General features: G+C 54.0%; 1 long non-coding RNA gene across 1 annotated transcript; it reads left to right on the forward strand.

Moving 5' to 3' along the window:
- The first annotated feature begins 13,943 nt into the window (after positions 1-13,943).
- Positions 13,944-14,700, forward strand: LOC308596773. The gene is made up of 3 exons (XR_014012702.1): positions 13,944-13,985; positions 14,290-14,400; positions 14,586-14,700. It is a non-coding gene; the product is annotated as an uncharacterized lncRNA (long non-coding RNA).
- The last annotated feature ends 826 nt before the right edge of the window (positions 14,701-15,526 follow it).

Consider the following 15,526-nt stretch of genomic DNA (forward strand, 5'->3'; position numbering starts at 1 on the left):
CTCGCCGAGTTCGCCTACAACAACACGAAGCACGTGTCCACAGGGGTGACGCCGTTCTTCGCCAACAATGGGAGGAATCCCAGAACCTTCCCGGGACTGGACAGAGTGGGGGAAGGGGAACCGCAGACGGCGGACGCTTTCGCGTCTGAGTTGCAGGAGGTCCACGATCAACTCCGACGGCAGCTGGAGCTAGCGAAGCACGCATACAAGGTGCAAGCGGACAAGCACAGGCGGGTTGGCGAAGAGATCCGAGTGGGAGACTGGGTCTGGTTGGCAGCCCACGCAGTGCTGACCAGATCGTTAGCCAAAAAGAAGTTGGGGCACAAGCAACTCGGTCCATACCAAGTCGAAGCGCAGATCAACCCAGTAGCTTTCAGGCTGGTGCTCCCGGAGGGTTCCAGGATGCATCCGGTGTTCCACAGGTTGGTGCTCACTCCCTACAGGACACCTCACAGGTTCCAGGAACCAGGAACAGCACCGAGTCCGTCTCAGGAGCGGTCGGAGGCGGGAAGATTGCCACAGCAGGACCCCATCAACGAAGTCACGGAGATTTTGGACTCCAGATGGGGGGAAGACGGAGTGGAATACCTCCTAGCCAGAGAGGGCACCCGGGCTAGTGCTAATAGCTGGGTGCCAGACTACGCTTTGGAGGAACCCCTGCTCAAGGACGAGTTTCATGCCCTTTTCCCACACAGACCCATGCCAGCAGGCTTCTTCGACGACTGGTTGTTCACGCCCACACTTTCCTCCAGCACGTTCCATGGCTTCGACTCGGACGGGGAGCCCGCACAGCGCACACATTCCCCAGAGGGGTCACCGGAGGGTTCGGCGTCCGACACCTCGTATTGGTGGGACGATCGGCCAGAGGAGCAGTGGCGCCGGAGGTGGCTGGAGATGCCAGGTCAAGCGACCGACGCAGAGACTGACATGGACGTGTGCGGGGAGGATCTCGGTTTCGAGCACGGCGGCACTGAAATGGAGGCGGAGCAGCTCACCGTTGACGAACGCGAGGAGGAAGACTCGGAGGTCTTCAGTTGGCGGCCAGCAACGAGGAGCGAACTGTATCCGGCATTCACTCCTGTGATGATGGAGCACCCTGCAACCACCCTTGAAAGTGGGGAGGGGGGAAGGGGGGGCTTCGAGGGGGGGATGGATGTCAGGGGTTCAGAAGCAGAGACGCAGAGAAGGGAGGAGACAGAGAGCGAGGGGGAGGAATACGAAGGAAAGATGAGTGGGGATGACGAACCGAGATCGCCGAGCTTATCCAGTGAGTCCGAGGATTCCCAGAAGGGAGCGCCAGCAGTCAGAGCAAGGGGGGAAAGCAGGGGGACACCCCAGGAAGAAGGGTCAAAGAGGAATCAGAGAGCAGCAGTTGGAGATCGGGACCCACGTACCCAGCCGGGAGCAGCGGGGAGAAAGGGGACCAGATATCGGGTTCCGGAGGCTTTCAGAAGGAGGGAGGGCATGAGTCAGGAGTAGTCACGCCCACCTCGGGGAGCGACGAAACGATCAAGAGGAAGGTTGAGAGTTGGGCGCGCGCGCCAAGTTCAAATGTAGCGGAAGCTGGCGCAGTAAGCAGCCCAGAGAGTGAACCAGGTCCCAAAGCCCGCCGCAAGGAGGCGGAAGGGTCAGGGGGGTCCGCGTCAGAAGAGAGTAGGAAAGAAGAGACCCCGGGGGGCAGAAGGACCCAGAGACGGAAGGAAAGGCGCAGGAGGTGGAGCAAGGCTAGGGTATTAAGCTGGTGTGCTAGAGGCGGAGACTCAGACGGGTCTTCGCCGGTCTGACCTAGAAGAAGTAGGGCTGCATATTGCAGTTTGGAAATGGAAGCTGTAATCCAATAAAGACTCTTTTAACCTGAACGCTGGCTAACGTGGTCCTATGTGAGCTGGGACTGAGTGGCAGCCCTGACACACGCTATACAGCTGCTGCCTGCCACGCTGCCCCTGCAGGTCGTCACGGTGGATGGCAGGGAGCTGTTAGGGGGGCAGGTGGTGAAGCAAACGCCACCAATGGTGATGCGACTTGGAAATCACAGGGAAATCATCAGTTTTAATGTCACCAGACTGTCGGACACGCCTATTGTCTTGGGCATGAGTTGGCTGGACAGACACAGTCCGACGTTGGCTTGGTACCAGCGGCAGCTAGTCTTTGGCTCCTCATACTGCGCTGAACACTGCATTCTGCAGGAGGGAGAGGAGGAGGAAGCGCAGCTGCAGCTGGGGACGCTGCAAGCAATCCCCCACAAATACGCGGGATTTTTAGAGGTCTTCTGCGAGAAGGAGGCGGACAAGCTACCCCCCCACAGATCATATGACTGCAAGATTGACCTACTGCCAGGGGCGGCGCTGCCCAAAGGGAAGCTGTATTCCATGTCGGAGGACGAACTACAGGAACTCAAAGAGTTCATAGATCATAATTTGGAGCGCGGTTTCATCCGAGAGTCCAAGGCAGTGGGGGGCAGTCCTGTATTCTTTGTTAAGAAGAAGGACACGCCCCAAAAAAGACTTGTAGTGGACTATCGGATCTTGAACAGTGTGACCAAGCCATCGGACTTCCCCATGCCCAGGATCGACGACCTCCTCGCGATGGTACGCAAGGGCCGCGTGTTCACCAAGTTGGACCTGCGTGGGGCGTACAACCTCATTCGCATGCGGGAGGGTGATGAGTGGAAGACAGCCATGTTCACGCCCCTGGGCACCTACGAATACAGAGTTATGCCTTTTGGATTGCAAAATGGCTCCCACTGTTTTCAAGCTTTCATGCATCACGTGCTGGCGGGGCTCCTCTACAAGACGTGTGTCTGCTTCTTGGATGACATCCTGATATTTTCTGAATCGCAGCAGGATCACGACAGACACGTCAAGGAAGTGCTAAGCAGACTACAGCAGCATAGGCTTTACGCCAAGCTGGAAAAGTGCCAGTTCGACATGACGGAGGTGGATTTCCTGGGCTACAGGTTGTCAGACAAGGGGCTCGCCATGGACAGCGCCAAGGTTCGTGCAGTGTTGAACTGGAAGAGCCCGCGCAACCGGAAGGAGGTCCAGCGGTTTGTGGGCTTTGCGAACTTCTATCGCAAGTTTATCAAGGGGTTCGCTATGCAAACAGCGGCCATCACGGACACGCTCAGTTCCAAGAAAAAGAAGTTCATCTGGACGGAACAGGCGGAGCAGTCCTTTCAGGCACTCAAGCGTCTCTTCGCGTCGGAAGAGCAGCTGTTGCATGTCAACCCAAGCAGGCCAATGAGGGTGGAGACGGACGCATCAGAGCCGTGGGAGCAGTCCTGTTGCAGCAAGACCCGCAGGGGGCTTGGAGGCCGGGAGCGTTTTACTCCAGGAAGCTCAGCAAGTCTGAACAGAACTACACCATCTGGGACAGGGAGTTGCTTGCCATTCATGCAGCATTCAAGGCGTGGAGGCACTTCCTGATCGGCGCCAAGCACACGTTGCAGGTCTGCACGGACCACAAGAATCTGGAGCACTGGCGCACGGCGCAGTTCCTGAACCAGAGGCAGATACGTTGGGCCGAGTTACAGTTTCCATTCTCAAGCTGCTGCGCGCAGCTCTACGTCTGTCAGAGCTGCTTCCAGATCCTAGCTCACAGAGGATCACGCTAGCCAGCGGTCACTTTATAAAAGTCTTTATTGAGTTACAGTTTCCATTCTCAAGCTGCTGCGCGCAACTCTACGTCTTAAGGGTTAGACCGGCAAAGCTCCGTCTGAGTCTCCGCCCCCTGTGCACCAGCTTACTAACCTAGCCTTACTCCACCTCTTCCGTCTGACCGTTCTTCTCTGGGTCCCTCTGCCCCCCGTGGTCTCTTCCTTCCGGGATTCTTCTGACGCTGACCCCCCGGACCCTCCTGTCTCCTTGCACCGGGCTTTAGGACCTGGCTCCCTTTCCGGGCTGCTTATTGCGCCACCTTCCTGTGCATTTGAACTTGGCGCGCGCGCCCAACCTTCCACTTTCCTCCTGACCGTTTCTTCACTCTCCGATGGAGGTGTGGCCACTCCTGACTCGTGCCCTCCCTCCTGTTGCGAGCTGCCAGCGCTTGATACCTGGCGCCCTTCTTCGCCCCTGCTCTCTGTTGGTGACGCTGGTCCCGATTTCCAACTGCTCCCCTCTGAGCCCCCTCTGGACCCTTCTTCCTGGGGTGTCCCCCTAGGCTCCCCCCTTGCTCTGGCCACTGGTGCTCCTTTCTGTGAATCTTCTGATTCACTGGAAAGACTCGGAGATCTCGGGTCATCGTCATCACTCATCTTTTCTTCTGCCTCCTCCCCCTCGCTCTCTGTTTCCTCCCTTGCCCTTGCCTCTGCTCCTGAACCCCTGACATCCATCCCCCCTCGAAGCCCCCCCTTCCCCCCTCCCCTCCTTCCGGTGCGGGAGCTGGGTGCTGCCGTGTCATGGGGACGAATGTCTGATACAGTTCGCTTCCCGTGGCGGGCCTCCAACCGAAGGCTTCCGGTTCTTCCTCCCTGCTCTCATCGACAACGGTCACCTCCGCTTCCATCTCTGTGCCACCGTGCTCGAAACCCGGGTCGTCCCCGAACACGTCCATGTCCGTCTCTTCATCGGTCCCTTCTGGAGGCGTTGCTCGCCCAGGACCCTCCAGCCACTTCCTGCGCCACTGCTCCTCTGGTCTATCGTCCCACCAATACGAGGGTTCTGAGGCAGATCCCGAGGGTGACCCCCCCGGGGAACGGGAGTCTCGTGTCGGTTCCTCGTCCGAGTGGAACCCCTGGAACGTGCTGGCTGAAAGCGTGGGTGTGAAAAGCCAGTCGTCGAAAAAGTCTGCTGGCATGGGTCTATGTGGGAAGAGGGCATGAAACTCGTCTTTGAGCAGAGGTTCCTCCAAAGCGTAGCCCGGCACCCAGCAGTTGGCACTGGCCGGGGTGCCCTCCTTGGCGAGAAGGTATTCAACCCCCTCTTCCCCCCATCTGGAGTCCAAAATCTCTGTGACTTCGTTGATGGGCTCCTCCTGTGCCACTCCACCTTGCTCGGTTCCCTCTCGGAGCGGACTCGGCGCCGTTCCTGGTTCCTGAAATCTGTGAGGTGCCTTGTAGGGAGTGAGCACCGATCTGTGGAACACCGGATGCATCCTGGAGCCCTCCGGAAGCGCCAGCCTGAAAGCCACCGGGTTGACCTGCTCTTCGACTTGGTAGGGCCCCAGCTGTTTATGCCCCAGTTTCTTCTTCGCTAACGACCTGGCCGGCACTGCGTGGGCCGCTAACCAGACCCAGTCTCCCACATGGATCTCTTCGCCAACCCTCCTGTGTCTGTCCGCTTGTACCTTGTATGCGTGTTTAGCCAGCTCCAGGTGCCGCCGAAGCTGATCGTGGACCTCCTGCAACTCCGACGCGAACGCATCCGCTGTTTGCGGCTCCCCCTCCCCCATTCTTTCCAGTCCCGGGAAAGTTCTGGGGTGCCTTCCGTTGTTGGCGAAGAACGGCGTTACCCCCGTGGACACGTGCTTCGTGTTGTTGTAGGCGAACTCGGCGAGAGGCAGGTAATCCACGCACGTCGCAGGCTGTTGATTAGCATAACATCTCAGGTACTGCTGCATGATGGCATTGACCCGCTCCGCTTGCCCGTTGGTCTGCGGGTGTCTAGCCGAAGCCAGGTTGATCTTGACGTTCAGGAAGCCCATCAGCTTCTGCCAGAAGTTCGAGATGAACTGCCGCCCCCGGTCGGACAGTATAGACCGCGGCAGACCGTGAACCTTGAACACGTGATCTATGAACAGTTTGGCGGTCTGTTCCGCCGTGGCCACCTTCACACACGGGATGAAATGTGCCATCTTGGAGAACAAGTCCACCACCACCAGCACTGCCGTCTTGCCCCTCAAGCTGGGCAGATCCGTGACAAAGTCCAGGGCCACTCTCTCCCACGGTTCGAACGGGGTTTGCAGCGGTTCCAGCAGTCCCGCCGGCGGTCTGTGTACTGGTTTGGCCCTCTGGCAGGTGTCGCACCTCGCCACATAGTCCGCGACCTCCCCTCTCATTCTGGGCCACCAGAAGTCCCTGGCGACTAATTCCATCGTCTTCTCCGTGCCAAAGTGCCCGGCCGTGGGTGCGTCGTGCAACTGCTGCAGTACCTTGGCGCGAAGATCGTCCCCCGGCACCTAGATGGCCCCTTTACGGAGGAGTAATCCATCGCGAACCTGGAACTCGCCGGTCGCTGCCGTACCCCTTTGCGCCTCTGCCATCTTGGCTCGCGCGAAGGAGTCGTCCTGCAACGCTCTCCTCACCGCATCCAGGTCAACTGTAGCCAAAGCGCACGCCCACACCGTCGGTGTGAAGATGTGCATGGCAGCGGCTGGCGTCGCCTCCTCCAGATACTGTGGTTTACGGGATAGGGCATCCGCCATGACGTTGGTGTCCCCCGGGACATACTCTATTCGGAAGTCGAAGTTTGCAAAGAATTCGGCCCAACGTATCTGCCTCTGTTTCAGGAACTGCGCTGTGCGCCAGTGCTCCAGATTCTTGTGGTCCGTGCAGACCTGCACCGTGTGTTTGGCGCCGATCAGGAAGTGCCTCCACGCCTTGAATGCTGCATGAATGGCAAGCAACTCCCTGTCCCAGATGGTGTAGTTCTGTTCAGACTTGCTGAGCTTCCTGGAGTAAAACGCTCCCGGCCTCCAAGCCCCCTGCGGGTCTTGCTGCAACAGTACTGCTCCCACGGCTCTGTCTGATGCATCCGTCTCCACCCTCATTGGCCTGCTGGGGTTGACATGCAACAGCTGCTCTTCCGACGCGAAGAGACGCTTGAGTGCCTGAAAGGACTGCTCCGCCTGTTCCGTCCAGATGAACTTCTTCTTCTTGGAACTGAGCGTGTCCGTGATGGCCGCTGTTTGCATAGCGAACCCCTTGATAAACTTGCGATAGAAGTTCGCAAAGCCAACAAACCGCTGGACCTCCTTCCGGTTGCGCGGGCTCTTCCAGTCCAACACTGCACGAACCTTGGCGCTGTCCATGGCGAGCCCCTTGTCTGACAACCTGTAGCCGAGGAAATCCACCTCCGTCACGTCGAACTGGCATTTTTCCAGCTTGGCGTAAAGCCTATGCTGCTGCAGTCTGCTCAGCACTTCCTTGACGTGTCTGTCGTGATCCTGCTGCGATTCAGAAAATATCAGGATGTCATCCAAGAAGCAGACACACGTCTTGTAGAGGAGCCCCGCCAGCACGTGATGCATGAAAGCTTGAAAACAGTGGGAGCCATTTTGCAATCCAAAAGGCATAACTCTGTATTCGTAGGTGCCCAGGGGCGTGAACATGGCTGTCTTCCACTCATCACCCTCCCGCATGCGAATGAGGTTGTACGCCCCACGCAGGTCCAACTTGGTGAACACGCGGCCCTTGCGTACCGTCGCGAGGAGGTCGTCGATCCTGGGCATGGGGAAGTCCGACGGCTTGGTCACACTGTTCAAGATCCGATAGTCCACCACCAGTCTTTTTTGGGGCGTGTCCTTCTTCTTAACAAAGAATACAGGACTGCCCCCCACTGCCTTGGACTCTCGGATGAAACCGCGCTCCAAATTATGATCTATGAACTCTTTGAGTTCCTGTAGTTCGTCCTCCGACATAGAATACAGCTTCCCTTTGGGCAGCGCCGCCCCTGGCAGTAGGTCAATCTTGCAGTCATATGATCTGTGGGGGGGTAGCTTGTCCGCCTCCTTCTCGCAGAAGACCTCTAAAAATCCCGCGTATTTGTGGGGGATTGCTTGCAGCGTCCCCAGCTGCAGCTGCGCTTCCTCCTCCTCTCCCTCCTGCCGGGGCAGAATGCAGTGTTCAGCGCAGTATGAGGAGCCAAAGACTAGCTGCCGCTGGTACCAAGCCAACGTCGGACTGTGTCTGTCCAGCCAACTCATGCCCAAGACAATAGGCGTGTCCGACAGTCTGGTGACATTGAAACTGATGACTTCCCTGTGATTTCCAAGGTGCATCACCATTGGTGGCGTTTGCTTCACCACCTGCCCCCCTAGCAGCTCCCTGCCATCCACCGTGACGACCTGCAGGGGCAGCGTGGCAGGCAGCAGCTGTATAGCGTGTTTATCTACAAAGTCTTGCCCTATAAAGTCCGCATTGCTTCCTGAGTCAACGGTGATTGGCACGTCTAGAGTGAGGCCATTGGGTAGCTGAAGCGATGCAGTGAGTTGCACTACTGGTTTGGGCGGGAGGGGGTCTGTGGGCTGCAAAATCTCTGGGGACTGCTTCACTGACTCGTCTGGCTGGGCCCCAGTGCCTCTGTCTCCAGCCAGACTCCGTCGTTTCCCTGCTGTGTGTCTCCTTGCTGCGTTGCTGCAGTTACCATTGCTGAGGCTGCATTTTGCTTGTGGATCCTCTGGGGACACTCTTTCGCCATGTGCTGCGGACTTTCGCAGATGTAACACTTCCTGTTCCCTCTAGGAGGCTTCGCTTTGACTGCTCCCGGTGCTGTGGCTCTGGTTGCTGACTGAGCCCTGGCACCTCCAACCTCCATCGGTTCCGCTCCCCCTCCTGGCGGAGGCGTGGATTGCGCACGCGCAGCTTCCCTGGGAACGAAGGAGAACCCTCTCGCTGGTTCGCGCCCTCCACGCCCTTCGTCCCTGCTCCAGCCTCACTCCCACTGCCAGCGCCCTCTGAACGACCTCCTGCGTGGTCCTGGGTCTCTCCCCCCTTGCAATTTCGTCTTTAACCGCACTGTTCAATCCTTCCCAAAATAGGTCTCTGACTGGAGCCGAATCTCTGTCCCATTCCTGGGCACTGACCAATGCAAAAAAGCGTGCATGGTACTGTCTTACGCTGGCCCTCCCTTGCTTTAGCCCATGTACCTCCTTCCTGGCAAGATCCACGTCTATGCTGGACAAAAAGCAGCCATCCATCGCTTTAATAAAGGCATCCGCGGTTTGGAGCGCCGGATCCTTATCTCTCCACAAATTGCGCAGCCATGCTTTAGCATCTCCATGCAAATGGGACATGATAAATCCCACCTTTTCTTGCTCATCTCTAAAGTCTTTGTCCAGCAGTTGCAGTGCACACTGTACATCTGCTCTAAAGTTGGGGTACTGTTGTAAATTCCCATCGAAGTGAGAGACTAGACCGCCTGTTCTTCTCCCCAACCCAATCCCCTCCGGTTTGGGTGTCAGTTGCCCTTGCTTCGTAAGCACTTCCAACCTGACCTGGAGATCCCTGTAGGCGGCAGCTGCGTCCTCCTCTCTCTTCCTGGATGCAAGTATCTCGGCATTCAGTCGTGTCACTGCTTCTCTGAGTTCTCCTATCTGCTGTTCGGCCGTCATATTGTCTGCCGTTCGTGAGCTGAGTCGTAGGCACCCGCCTTCTCTCCTGTCCGCGAGGCTGTAGATGCCCACAACTGGAGACGGAGCTTACTGTCAGAGCTGCTTCCAGATCCTAGCTCACAGAGGATCACGCTAGCCAGCGGTCACTTTATAAAAGTCTTTATTGAGTTACAGTTTCCATTCTCAAGCTGCTGCGCGCAACTCTACGTCTTAAGGGTTAGACCGGCGAAGCTCCGTCTGAGTCTCCGCCCCCTGTGCACCAGCTTACTAACCTAGCCTTACTCCACCTCTTCCGTCTGACCGTTCTTCTCTGGGTCCCTCTGCCCCCCGTGGTCTCTTCCTTCCGGGATTCTTCTGACGCTGACCCCCCGGACCCTCCTGTCTCCTTGCGCCGGGCTTTAGGACCTGGCTCCCTTTCCGGGCTGCTTACTGCGCCACCTTCCTGTGCATTTGAACTTGGCGCGCGCGCCCAACCTTCCACTTTCCTCCTGACCGTTTCTTCGCTCTCCGATGGAGGTGTGGCCACTCCTGACTCGTGCCCTCCCTCCTGTTGCGAGCTGCCATCGCTTGATACCTGGCGCCCTTCTTCTCCCCTGCACTCTGTTGGTGACGCTGGTCCCGATTTCCAACTGCTCCCCTCTGAGCCCCCTCTGGACCCTTCTTCCTGGGGTGTCCCCCTAGGCTCCCCCCTTGCTCTGGCCACTGGTGCTCCTTTCTGTGAATCTTCTGATTCACTGGAAAGACTCGGAGATCTCGGGTCGTCGTCATCACTCATCTTTTCTTCTGCCTCCTCCCCCTCGCTCTCTGTTTCCTCCCTTGCCCTTGCCTCTGCTCCTGAACCCCTGACAACGTCTTACAGGTTAGACCGGCGAAGCTTCGTCTGAGTCTCCGCCCCCTGTGCATCAGCTTACTAACCTAGCCTTACTCCACCTTTTCCGCCTGACCGTTCTTCTCTGGGTCCCTCTGCCCCCCGTGGTCTCTTCCTTCCGGGATTCTTCTGACGCTGACCCCCCGGACCCTCCTGTCTCCTTGCGCCGGGCTTTAGGACCCGGCTCCGTTTCTGGGCTGCTTACTGCGCCACCTTCCTGTGCATTTGAACTTGGCGCGCGCGCCCAACCTTCCACTTTCCGCCTGACCGTTTCTTCGCTCCCCGATGGAGGTGTGGTCACTCCTGACTCGTGCCCTCCCTCCTGTTGCGAGCTGCCAGCGCTTGATACCTGGCGCCCTTCTTCTCCCCTGCTCTCTGTTGGTGACGCTGGTCCCGATTTCCAACTGCTCCCCTCTGAGCCCCCTCTGGACCCTTCTTCCTGGGGTGTCCCCCTAGGTTCCCCCCTTGCTCTGGCCACTGGTGCTCCTTTCTGTGAATCTTCTGATTCACTGGAAAGACTCGGAGATCTCGGGTCGTCGTCATCACTCATCTTTTCTTCTGCCTCCTCCCCCTCGCTCTCTGTTTCCTCCCTTGCCCTCGCCTCTGCTCCTGAACCCCTGACAATTGTGTTGTGTTATTTTGGTCACATTGCACACACTTTGCGATTTCTGCGTCAATGTGCAAAAACAGCAAAGAACACGACATGATGTAAGTGCAATCCAAGATTATTTTCTCTATGTACTTTGAAACCAAAACAACCTGTTTGGCTTTGTTTAGGCTTATTATTCCGCTTTGCTATTTGTGGGTGAATGAACACCGAAAGAGCATTCGAAGCTTATTCGTCCTTTGCCTATTGCGATGGAACCAAAACACCTATGCTTGATTTCCGCTGGTAACAAAATGTCACACTGCGATTTTTGGGTGAATGTGCATTCTATCCCCAAAAACACCAATTTGAAAGAAGATTATCATCTTCTTTTAATGTAGAAGGAACCCAAAACACCTTTTTGCTTTGGTTTTGGAGTGATTCTGGCGCACCCCCAAATAACACCATGCGAATTGAAAAAAGTCCAATCAAAGCTAATTCGTCTTCTTTCTACGCATATAGAAGCGAAAAGATGGTGTTGTGTTATTTTGGTCTCATTGCACACACTTTGCGATTTCTGCGTCAATGTGCGTAAACACCAAAAAACACAACTTGAAATAAGCGCAATCCAAGATTCTTCTTTCTATGTAGTTGGAAACCAAAACAACCTGATTGGCTTTGTTTAGGATTAGTACACTTCGCTTTGCTATTTGTGGGTGACTGAACACCGAAAGGGCAATCAAAGCTTCTTCGTCCTTTTTCTATTGAGATATTACCATATGTTTACTTATGCTTGATTTGGGCTGGTTACAAACATGTCTGCGATTTTTGGTTGAATGTGCATTCTAACCCCAAAAACACCAACTTGAAATAAGCCCAATCACAGCTTTATTATCTTCTTTTTATGTAGCTGGAACCCAAAACACCCTTTTGCTTTAGTTTTGGTGTGATTCTGACGCACACCCAAATAACACCATGCGAATTGAAAAAAGTCCTATCAAAGCTAATTCGTCTTTCTACGCATATAGAAGCGAAAAGATGGCGTTGTGTTATTTTGGTCTCATTGCACACTCTTTGCGATTTCTGCGTCAATGTGCATAAACAGCAAAGAACACGACATGATGTAAGTGCAATCCAAGATTATTTTCTCTATGTACTTTGAAGCCAAAACAACCTGTTTGAGCTTATTACACCGCTTTGCTATTTGTGGGTGAATGAATACCGAAAGAGCTTATTCGAAGCTTAATAATCTTTTTTCTATTGAGATAGAACCTCGACAACTTTGCTTGATTTCTGCTGGTAACAAACATGTCACTGCGATTTTTGGTTGAATGTGCATTCTAACCCCAAAAACACCAACTTGAAATAAGCCCAATCACAGCTTTATCATCTTCTTTTTATGTAGAAGGAACCCAAAACACCTTTTTGCTTTGGTTTTGGTGTGATCCTGGCGCACACCCAAATAACACCATGCGAATTGAAAAAAGTCCAATCAAAGCTTATTCGTCTTCTTTCTACGCATATGGAAGCGAAAAGATGGTGTTGTGTTATTTTGGTCTCATTGCACACACTTTGCGATTTCTGTGTCAATGTGCATTAACAGCAAAGCGTGTTCTCCCTAACAGAGAGCACGTGTTGCGGTTGGGGGAATAAGCCACCCTGTCGTTACTGGGCAGATTTGGTGAGGAACCCAAGCCTTTAAGTGGTTAAAACTGGGTTGCTGGGGTGTTTTGATTGTTGCCAATTTGGAGGAGGGGTCAGAGTCTTTAAATACAGGGGCCAGACGTTGGACGTCCTCTTGGCCGTTTTGCACTGGATCACATGGAGCACTTGGACAATCTTCTCATTGTCTGGTTACATTTCTTTATTTCTTTATTTCCCCTTTATTTTTAATCCTCTCTAGTCCCTTAAATTATTTAATTCCCCCCTTTTCCTGTTCGATTTCCCACCCCACCCCTTACCCTGCCCTGTGGGAAGATTCTCCCTGTATCTGTGGCTTGCCTTTCCCAATAGGGAGAGAGCCCCCGTTAGGGGCTTTCTTTCGTAAAAAGGTTTCCCCCATTTCTCTTGTTGAAATTGTGGGGCTAGTCAGGGCTGTTCCCAGCTTAGCTGGTATCACTTTCGTTTATAGTATCCCCGAAGGTTGACTTTATTTTGAGTGTGTGCAGTGCTGTTGGCCAAATTTTAAGCTAGCCTTGGGTGGGAGCATTAATTTGAGTTCCTTTAATATTGCTATGAGACTTAGATTCTCAAGAGCAGAAGCAGGGAGGCCTATTCGGCCTGCACATAACTTCCAAGCCTAGTCTGCTACAGGTAGCAGTTAATTGTTAAGTCTCTGACACGTGACTCATTCTCGCTATAGGAATGTATCTGCTTGCAGGCCCAGTTGCTGCTAATGTATATCTGAGGCAGACAGAGGGCCCAGAGGCTCCCTGTGCCTCCAAGGACTATGAGCACTCTGTATATGCTCTTCAGCTATGCTGTTTCTGAACAAGTTTATTTTCTTTAAGTTTGTTTTGCCCTGATAGTGGCGACTGCCGTTTTAGAGATGAGCCATTGTGGCTTAGTGGCTAAAGTGTAGGACTAGGACCTGGGAGACATGGTTCATATCCCCCTCTTAGCCATTGTTATAACAAAACAAAACAAACTGCTCCTTTTGGGCTATTCTGTTGCTGGGCAGTTCGGCCCATTTGTGATAAAAGAACTTTGGGTTTCTTGAAGGGGTGCTTCCCTCTAAAAGGGCAAGCAGGGGTACCTGGACAAGCGGTGGGCTACCTCAACTCTGCTATTTCACTGGAAACATTTATGCCTGGCCTAGCAGGTGATCCTAGGGCTTTGCCCTAGAATTTGATGGCCTGGAAGCGTTTCCGGCCTGAATAGTGTCCCCATGTGGTCCATAAAGCATTGGTTTCACTGGGTCAGCGCATAGTGCTGGTAATGCCTGGGTTGCAGGATTGGTCCCTGTATGGGACAGCTGCATGCTCCCCCATTGCTCTACCTGGACACTTAAGTCCTTTTGGTGATTACCTCACTGCGAGGGATGTAACGGGCGCCACGTTTGCAATATGCAAGTGGGAGAAAGCACCTTTGCGTGCCCGCATTGCAGTTTGCTCTGTGCGTTGCAGGGCACGGCGCTGCACGGGCTGCAATTGCATTGCATTGCATTGCATGAGAGATTTGCAGTTACATTGCACGAAGTGTTGTGTGCATTGCATGGAGGGTGTGTGTGCATTGCACGGAGTGTGTAGTTGCATTGCACAGAGTGTGTTGTTGCATTGTACGGAAGGTGTGGTTGCATTGCATGGAAGGTGTGTGTGTGTGCATTGCACGGAGTATGTAGTTGCATTTCACGGAGTATGTGTGTGCATTGCATGGAGGGTGTAGTTGCATTGCACAGAGTGTGTTTTTTGCATTGCACGGAGTGTGTGTGCATTGCACGGAGTGTGTAGTTGCATTGAAAGGATGGTGTGTGCAGTGCACGGAGTGTGTAGTTGCATTGCATGGAGTGTGTTTTTTGCATTGCACGGAGTGTGTGTGCATTGCATGGAGTGTGTAGTTGCATTGAAAGGATGGTGTGTGCAGTGCACGGAGTGTGTAGTTGCATTGCACAGAGTGTGTTTTTTGCATTGCACGGAGTGTGTGTGCATTGCACGGAGTGTGTAGTTGCATTGAAAGGATGGTGTGTGCAGTGCACGGAGTGTGTAGTTGCATTGCACTGAGTGTTGGTGCATTGCATGGAGTGTTGTTGCATTGCATGGAGTGTGTGCATTGCAGGGAGTGTGTTTTGCATTGCAGGGAGTGTGTAGTTGCACTGCATGCAGTGTAGTTGCATTGCATTGCAGGGAGTGTGTGCATTGCAGGGAGTGTGTTTTGCATTGCACGGAGTGTGTAGTTGCATTGCATGGAGTGTAGTTGCATTGCAGGGAGTGTGTGTGCATTGCAGGGAGTGTGTTTTGCATTGCACGGAGTGTGTAGTTGCATTGCATGGAGTGTAGTTGCATTGCATTGCAGGGAGTGTGTGTGCATTGCAGGGAGTGTGTTTTGCATTGCACGGAGTGTGTAGTTGCATTGCATGGAGTGTAGTTGCATTGCAGGGAGTGTGTGTGCATTGCACGGAGTGTGTAGTTGCATTGCATGGAGGGTTTGTGTGTGCATTGCACGGAGTGTGTGTCTGAAAAGGAAGCTGGCTCGGCGGCAGCTTTGTCGGGACTTCTTTAAGGGTTCTGGCCAGCGTCTGCCCTGTAAATTTACATATCATCATGGCAGCACAAGATGCCCCCTGCCCAAGCGGGGGCTGGAAGCTGGCAAGCAATAGCTCAATACCTTTTGCCCATATTCCCATTTTATTTAGGGATCCAGTTGGATAACGTTGCTAAAACATACCACTTGCCTATGGAGAAGCTGTCTGCCTTGAAGGAAGTTATTTTGTAATACTTCCTCTGTAGCAAGTGATGCTTCATCAGATCCGATCTTGCTGGGTCACTTAACTAATCTTCCCACTAGGCCAGGCTGCCTGCGGCCTGAGGTCCTCTTACCTTTGTGTACGCCTACCAAGTGTGGTGAAGGCAGATATCAGGCCATGGTAGCAATTCCTGAATGTATGCAATAGTAGTTCGCCATGGCAGGATACCTTGAACCCGCACAGGGATTTTCAGGTTCATGCTGGTGCTGCTGGATCTTTGCCCTTTGGTTTTTATTTCAAGGGCTGCTGGTGTGCAAAGCTATGGCCTCAAGCCCGGTGTGGTGAGGCAATCATGTGACATAACTTTTCTTGAGTTTTCCCCATTGTAGTAGCAGTTCGCATG

This window comes from Podarcis bocagei (genome assembly GCF_964188305.1).
Source record: "Podarcis bocagei genome assembly, chromosome: 10".
NCBI classification, from domain to species: Eukaryota; Metazoa; Chordata; class Lepidosauria; order Squamata; family Lacertidae; genus Podarcis; species Podarcis bocagei.